The sequence below is a fragment of the Gymnoscopelus microlampas genome, assembly GCF_963454915.1.
Source record: "Gymnoscopelus microlampas genome assembly, chromosome: 12".
Lineage (NCBI taxonomy): Eukaryota > Metazoa > Chordata > Actinopteri > Myctophiformes > Myctophidae > Gymnoscopelus > Gymnoscopelus microlampas.
In genome coordinates this window covers 39,150,035-39,159,364 of record NC_139949.1, presented here as the reverse complement: position 1 = coordinate 39,159,364, position 9,330 = coordinate 39,150,035, and positions in this window count along the sequence as shown.

Below are 9,330 nucleotides of genomic sequence, written 5' to 3'. Positions count from 1 at the left end.
ATTGTACTTTTACTCCACTACAATTATTTGACAACTTTAGTTACTAGCTACTTTGCAGATATAAATTATTATATTATAAAACATACACTAACCACTTTAGCCCTATTTTATACTTAGGTTATTTGAAAATAGCCATTCTACAAGCTCACAACGCGTCACATCGCGTAAATCTGCTATTTTCAAGCTCACAACGTGTAGATTTGCTATTTTCAAATATTTTAGTACTTTTACTTTTGGTGCTTTAAGTACATTTTGATGCCAATACTTTTGCACTCTTACTCAAGTAAATTTTGAATTCCGGACTTTTACTTGTAACGGAGTACTTCTACATTGCAGTATTGATACTTTTACTTAGGTAAAACATTTGAGTACTTTTTCCACCACTGCTTTCTCACCTTTCAGAAGCCAATGTGACGTGTATCTTTCACGAGGACTGCGTCCTGCCCTGCAGCTTCAGGCCTCCAGGCACCGTGGTCATCCACTGGTACAAGCAGCAGATCCCGGTTCACAGCTACTACTACAACAAAGACCAGTTTGGACTGCAAAACAAGCATTTCAGTGGAAGGACCTGTTTGTTCAACTCCCAGATCTCAACTAATGGGAATGCATCCCTCCTCCTCAGGAGGGTCAAAGTTCAAGACAAGGGCAGGTACAAATGTTACACCAGCACCAGAAAGGGCAACCACGAGACCTTTGTTAACCTGGAAGTGAAGGGTCAGTAAAACCTCTATTTTGTCTCACTTTGTTGTCTCCGCCAGGCCGAAAGGCATGGCGAGGGACTATGTTTTACCCTCCGTCCGTCCGTGTGTCCGTGTGTGTGTCCTGTCCGTGTGTTAGCAGCTAATCTCTGGCACCGTTGGCCCGGTCACTGCGAAACTGTGCACACACACTCCCTGGATGCCAATTCAGAACCTCTGCCTCAATTTTTTCACATGGGCCTGTTATAGCGCCACCTGGAGGCCGATTTGTGTAAAACCTTTTTTTTCCCCATTACACCTACAGCATTTAACCAAACGTCATGCAAGTACTCAAGTACTGTACTTTTGAGTATTTTTATACTACTATTCCACAACACCTCAGAGCCAAATATTGTAATATTTGCTCCACTGTAATTATTTGACAGCTTTAGTTAGTAATTACTGCAGATTTAGATCATCAGTGGGTAGGGTACTCAATAACTGCTCTATAGCCAAATACATGTACACTATTTTATACTTTGGCAATAAAATTCCACAGCCATCACAACATATTGTAAGCTTGTAGGTTGTCTATAGGTTGAAACTTTCAATTGAACTTGTATAATGGGACATTCTGCATAAGACTGTACAGTTTGATGTAAATACTTTTGTTCTCTTGCTCGAGTAAAATCTTGATGCATGCCTTTTACTTGTAACAGAGTATTTTCTACACTGTGGTATTTCTACTTTTAGATTTAAGAATCTGAGTAGGCCTACAGCAGCCTAATGTATCTTCCACCATCTTCCACTGATACGCAGATGTTCATTTGTTACAATATATCCCACCCTATCACCATAGAATAGTGTTTCCTAAACACTGGGTTCTTGTGACCCATTTGCTGAGCCGAAAATAGTAGATCTACAAGCTCGAGCTAAAAGGTTTGGAAACCACTGCCGTAGAGGATCCATTTAAAACATGTTTGGGGCTTTTCTTGTCTCTTTTTACACAATGACTTTTCAAACTGTAGATGGGGCTGTGTGACCCTAATGTAGCCTAGGTCTACTCCTTTACATCACTGGTTCTCAAAAAATGTACCCCAGTTTGATAAGCTTTAGGCTACAGAAACCCATAACTCTGAGTGTGTACAAATGTACTGTAACTCTGTTAAGGTCCATTTGGTTCCAAATATCCATCATTTACTGGTGACCCTCTGGAACCTCCTCAGACAAGGACATTAGGACAATGAGAGACGTGATGACACAGAACGTTACTATACTGCCCCCTAGTGGTTGCTCCATGAGAAAAGTCTTCAGAAGAATACAAGTGGAGAAAAAAAGAAAACATTCCTCTTCCATTCTAAATTGTAATCACATGGTGGATAGAGGTTCTATTGCAATTAGCTTCGTTGTAGATTAGATTTCCTCAGCATCTATTCATGGGAGCATCTGTCCACTTGAGAGGAGATTCTCAGGAATAAACAACATGCAGGCCAGGGTGCCTTCCTCATGGTTGTCTGCAGCCAGGACATTTTCTGTTGTTTCTGTTCTTTTTTTTTTTTTTTTAAATATGGCTATATATGGTTCCACAAACAACGATCACCTAGTAAAGAACCATTTAGTGAATGGTTCTTCAAGTTCCTCATTATGGTTCTAGAGAACCTTTTTTGTTTTGATTTTCCAAAAGTTCTTTGAACCATTCTTTGTTTTCTTTCTGTCTTTCTTTGAGGCACCTTTAACAACTTAAACCCTAGCATCCCAATTTTGGGCATGTCTTAATAGGCAAACATTCAGAATATCTATATACAGAGAATATATATATAGAGAGAGAGAAAAAGGAGCGGACCCCTGGGAGACAGCGGTTGATGAAGTATATAGGGTTTAAGTGGGTTCTTTAAAAAACCTTGGTCTGAAAAGTTCTTTCTGGAACAAGAAATGGTTCTTATAGCATTACTCTAAACTACCAGTTAGTTTCAGTTCCAGTTGGCACCTTTTTTTGTTTTTTCATTATTATGTTAAGCCTGATTTATGCATGTTGTGAGCTTGTAGATCAGCTATTTTCGGCGTGCAGCCCAGACTTACAGCGTGGTATAAATTAAACATTAAATTGGCCTCACCACCTTGCCCACACCATAATTGTTTTCATGTCCATATCAATTATCTGTTTAAAAAGACACTGCAACACTGACGTGTGACATTAAGCCATGTTTATATTTAGTTTATTTCTTTCATTTTTCAGCTCTTATCCAGTCAGTTCACATTGAGGTGACAGACAAGATGATCACCTGCTCCTCTCACAACATCTACCCTGTCCCTCAGGTGGCATGGGCCACAGACCCTCCGTCAGCCCTAGACGCGCTACAGAACTTCACCACCATCAAAACCCCTGACGTCAGGGGTCTTTTCACTATCAAGAGCACGCTGAGGATGCTGGGTAATTCCTCTGACCACGCCTACTTCTGCTCTTTCATCTCAGCTGACAAAGCCCAGGTTTGGACAGCCTCCAGGAAAAACCAAGGTGAATGTTGACAGCAAAACAATAGGCTCTATGCACAGCAGCCATATTGGACAGAAATTGGGCCCCTTCCTTGCTTCCTTCACAGGTGTTACCAATGATACTAATGAAGGCTCTGTTCCATTCTGGTCAAACAGAGTCAGGGTGCTGATATTGTGCATGTTGGCTCACTACTAGTGGGTCTCAAAGTGTGGTCTAGGGACCCTCATGGTTCCTTGAGAGGGTGTAACTCTGAGAGTGTACAAATGGAACCAAATGGACCCTCCCGGGTCCATTTGGTTCCATTTGTACACTCTCAGAGTTATGGGGGTCCTTGAAATTAAAACGTTTGAGAACCACTGTGCTACACTAAATGGAACAGAGCCTTCATTAGAATCATTGGTAACACCTGTGAAGGAAGCAAGGAAGGGGGCCAATTTCTTTCCAATATGGCTGCTGTGCATAGAGCCCATTTAAAGCCACAAGGCATTCAAACACAGGTTTCACACATTTCTCTTCCTCAGCCAAAATGCAGTGCCTACTTGGCCAGTGGAAATATAGCGCTTATGAGCTTACGCCAATACTACTTGTCAACCAGTACTTGTCCAACCTGACACCAGGGTCTAGTAGTTTCTCAATGGAAGAGCAGGGAGGCCACCGCCAACCACTGCAGATGCGCTAGTTATCGTCGCTGTCGGGCAGAAACGTCCTATCTCCATATTCTAACTTTTGTTTGTAAATTAATGCCCTACTTGATCATACTACATGCAGCGTCACACAAAAGCATCAAAAGTAGCAGATCCACAAGTTATTGTAGATCTGCTACTTTTAATACTTTTGAATGTGAAACCTTAAAAGTAACAGTATTGGACATAATGCAGTTTCCACCCGACAGAGACGTTATATAGTATTAACATTTTCTACCACAGTGGTTCTAAAACGTTTTTATGTCAAAGACACCCAAATCATTGAATGTATTTGGCCACAGAACTCCATCTGAAAACATTTTGGACCCTCCATACAAGATTTGCGATTTTTCCCATTTTCCGAGCTTGTAGATTGGCTGTTTTCAAATTGCCGATGCATATAGGGTTCAAGTGGTTAAACTGCCATATTAACATATTTTTCCTCCTGGAACCCCCTCATGTGCATTATAGAGGACATGACGGAGGAAGAGGGAGATGCATTCTCCATCCCGTGTATCGCTCCACGCAATCTCCAGAATTTCTCCCTTACCTGGACGTTCACCGGGTCCAGTGACCCCGCGGTCACGGTGATCCGCTACGACAGCCGGAGCAGACTCACCTTTAACCTCTGGGACGGCCAGGTGGGTCTGGACCAGGACGCTGTGCTGGTGGGAAACGGCTCTCTCCTGCTTCACCACCCAGAGAGCCAGGAGCACACGGGGACATACACCTGCACCTTCTCCGGCCTCCAGAGTAGACATATGGTCCAAACCAAGGTCAACGTCACTGTCACCCCAATTAGTGAGTGCAAGCTTGTTCCATTTGTTCCCAGGTGGTTATGATGATTACACTTGTTAGGATTTAAAGTTCATACTGGAGCCACAAACCACCAGGAAACAAGGTTGCAATCAAACATCCAGTTTATTTAGCCGGATACTGATGGAATAGTATGACAGTAGGTTTTCATGATGATGCCATGGTTCTAAACAAAGACACAAAGAAACAAATTATCATATCATGCCAGATAAAATATCAAACATAAATGTGGCCTTTAAATTATATTATACATTAAGTTAAGGTATATCATCAAAATAATAATAGGCCAAGTATTTACTTCATAATATTAAACATCTAAATATCCATATAACTCAAGTTCATCAATTCTTAAATATAATCATATAATCCACATCACTAGAAGTAAAACACTGGAACTTACATTATACCAGGTTTAACAGACGCATGGCAAACATCAGTGGTACATCAGCAGCACACGGCAAACACAGGCCGGCTGCATGTGTTCTGGAGTGGAAACAAAGGACAAGGGGGGAAATGGGAATCCAGTCCTGCTTTTATAGTGGGAGGAAGTGAGGTCACCACCACAGGTACCAGTCTGAATCCCATTGTGGTGTCTCCTTGTGGAGCGGAGGGGAAATGAACCTTGCCGTTTCTGACAACACTTTTGTCCAATATTCTAGATTTAGATTTCAGATATTAAAGACAAAACAATTCAATACAAATACGCAACAGTACCTGTGTGTGTGTGTGTGTGTGTGTGTGTGTGTGTGTGTGTGTGTGTGTGTGTGTGTGTGTGTGTGTGTGTGTGTGTGTGTGTGTGTGTGTGTGTGCGCGCGCGTGCGTGCGTGCGTGTGTGTGTGTGCCCCACAAGTTCTACATCATTTAAAAAAGGCATTTTCCCATATTCCCCGCCCTGTATGTTGAGATGTAATCCCCCACTGTCGGGATCATAGTGGAGGGTATAGAGGGAATAGTCCATGTTATGTTTCAGAGCTCAGTTTTATTTATCTTTGCCTTAAACAATACAGCCTCTCTCAACATCTCTCAGCATGGTGTAGTGTTTAGTTTCAAACCATCGGTCCCAGAAAAAAAGAGTTTCTGATTCCATACATCATACAGCATATGCATATCCCTCACCCTTCATGTGATTGGTGAGGGAGTATTCCAGTGCTTCTCAACCTTAAATGTCAAGGACCCACATAACTCGGAGTGTGAACCATCTTTGTACACTCTCAGAGAAACAGAGCTGTAAGGGTCCATTTGGAACCATTTTTGATCCCCTCAAAGAACCCTGAGGGTCCTTGGACCCCACTTTGAGACCCACTGGAGTATCCAGTATGCAGATCTCTCACAGTCCAATTTAGAAAATCTGTAGAATGTGTGTGCGTAATGAACACATAATGTAGGGTGTCACTCACAACACAATGTAAGTGCAAAGTGAACATCCTAATTGTTTGCACTTTCACTTCTTATTAACCTCATCTTAAACCCCATGTACTTACTAGTTGACCGGAGTACCGCAGGGCTCTAGTATCCACTAGGAAAGTTCTATTTACAAGCTCACAATGCATCACAGCACGAAGCAACGCTTTGTGAGCCTGTATTGGCTATTTTCACCGAATATTTTTTTACCAGAATAGGGACGCTCGGTTTCATGTGGTTAAAGTATATTATGCATTAAGGAGTTACGTTGAGATGCGTAGATGTAGATTTTGTCGCCTATATAGTGACATGCCCAAAATAGGACTCCAGGGTGAAAATGGTTAGACAGCTTTATTGTGTACTTTCTTTGAGTGCTTTCCTCGTGGATACAAACTTAATATGCAGGAATAAACAATTGTATGAACAACATGGTAATCACATGATTCCAGAAGTACTGTGTGGGAACTTGTTATCCTTGTACAGTACTCGTTAGCAATGTTTGCTTGTGACATTGGTGATCTGGGACGCCTATCTGTGTCTGCACTTCTGAGTTTGAGCTAAATGCCTCAAAATAACTTTTAACACATCAAATATTATGTCTCACTGACAGGTGTGGATGATGAAAGAGTGGAGAGGTCATGGTGGAGTACAGCAGCATCTGCAACATTCTTCATGTTCACCATCTTTGTGGTGCTCTCTCAGTGTCTGAGGCTTCGAGGTACGGTACCGTAAAAGATTAAGGGTTCACGATGCGATGTGAGTAGAGCCAGGTTGATCGGTTTGGCCGATATATTGATCATTATTTGACATTTTGGAAAACATATAGGCAATTATACACCCGATGTGTCCTGATTTCGAATCACTTTCAACCTGGCATCCCTATTTTGGGCATTATAGGCCTACTGTAAAAGTTGCACTTTTTGACAAAATATAGGTAAAAACATTGGTCATCGGTGGTATAGGACTCTCTAAAAATCTGTATCGACATCAGACCCATAAATCTGGCATTGGTCAGGCTCTAGACTTGAGATATCCCAAAAACATATTTTGCCACTAAAACATCTATTTTGTCTTCCACGTACAGCACCAGAGACAAGGGGTCTGTCACACAGGCACAATGGAACGGGGCTGAATGACGGTGGACACGATGAACATTTAAACCCCACGGCTTCATACGTAACCAGACCATACGCAGTCACGGACACTATACCACAACCTGAACCTCACCTACAAGGTGAACAGGAATGTGATACACCAAAAATAGAAGGAAATTATTCAGTGGGACCTCAACCAAATTCTACGTATATGGAACAAGCTGAGGAGAATGCAGGACCACCTATGGCAGGCAATTGTGGTCTTCATACCGACAGTGAAGCGAGTGATGAAGTTAGGCATCACATGCCTTATGCCCAAGACCTTGACGTAATGAGACTAGTGTCTACCCTGGAAGGGGACATGGTGGAACAACAAACAGAGGATGATGGAACAAGAACTGATCTTCTTCCACAGCAAGATGCACCCACAGCCCAAACATAGAGACAAATGGAACTGGGAGAGCACGCATAGAGCCAGGGCTTACTAAAACATCAAGAGGCTGATGGGATGTCTGATCCTGCTGTCTTGGGACCTATTAAGCAGCCCAGACAGCCAGTTGCATCACCATTAAATGGCGAAAGAGACGACTGACACTGCTGGCAAGCAATAGCTCAACTTTGTACTAATAGACACATAGGCTACAGACACTCCAGAGTGCATAAATTACATTGTAATAGCAAAAAATAGGCTTCATTATTAGACAGCAGAGTTTTCAGGAGTAACAGCATTGTTGTGTACATTTGAACTTAAGCCTTGCAGTGTAGAAAGTGTAGAACGTTTCACATTATACTGAATTAAAACTTGACCTAAAAAAAAGAGCCTTTGCACATTTTATTACTGATTGACATTTCTGTATGAACTGATTTTGTTTTCTAGAAAAACAACATACTTTTATTGTCTAATGACCAGCGGTCATTAGAAAAAAGAAATAATGTAATCTGTGGTTACTGGGTCATTATGACTGGGTTACTGGGTCATTATGACCCAATAACCCCAGAATAGATTTTCACCAAGTTGGCAAGTTGTCTTCCTATGTTGGTGGACCGTGTCTCCTGAAAAATGTATGCTAAAATACCCATGAATGATCCCTGACAACCACGTCCAGTTTTAGTTTTGTGATACAAAACAAAACACATTGATGTTGAGTTCAAATGTTTTCCTGGGTCCTGGACCCTAGTGTAGAAATAGTTTGATTTAACCCATATGGCTTTGCCTTTGGTCCTAATCTCCTGTTATCTTAGTTGAAAGCAAACAAACACATTGAAGGGATGACTTCCTGGCCGTGGTTCCCCATCAATCCTTGCTGTTGGCTTGCACCGGGGTCTCTGGTGATTGGGCGAGGCACTTGTCAGATTGAAACTCTTCATGCTGGGCTGTGACTCAGACCTTCCAGGAGTTGATCATACACCCACTCCCGCCTGAATTTGACACCCATTTTCTCATCCATCAAGGCCCTTCCTCGCAGGCCTCGACTTTGCAAAACACAGCAGGAAAGTGGTCTGTGTAGTTTCAAAATGTTTTTGTATATGCGGTTCCTCGTGTGATTTACACTTCCATTGCTTTAATTCCTCCCCGCTCCCTCCAAACAGTCTGTGAAATCACATTCCAGCACACAACTACGATTGATAATGAGTGTAACAGTCTCTATGCAAGAAGTAGGGCTTAATGTGTAATTAGACATGTACGTTTATTTCCCATCTTACAATGTGTGTGTGAGTGCGTGTGCGTGTGTGCATGCTCACCCATATGTGACCGTATAACAAAGACCCCAGAGCCCATGTCTGGAAGTAATCAGCTGGTCTAGGCAAAGTTCCAGAGCCCCCCCTCCCTATGACGCAATTGAGTCTTCAGTATGTAGGGGAATTTCATTTGTGTTTTAAGGTTCGGCTCCGGCTTTTATAAGTTCCATTCATTCAGCGTCCATTCCTTAAATCCTCCATTTAGGTTTTAATACTTCAATTTAAATTTAAAATTCAACTTACTGTACATCAAAGGATGGTGTCAATTACATTTTTCCTTCCAAGACACTGAAAACAAGAACTCGCAAGGACAGTTATGCATGCAGGGACAAGTCATAACGGAACACTACTAAAGAACATTGCTTACAGCATCATTTCTGAGGATGAAAACAATACCATTATCTAACATTAACCCATGAATTCCA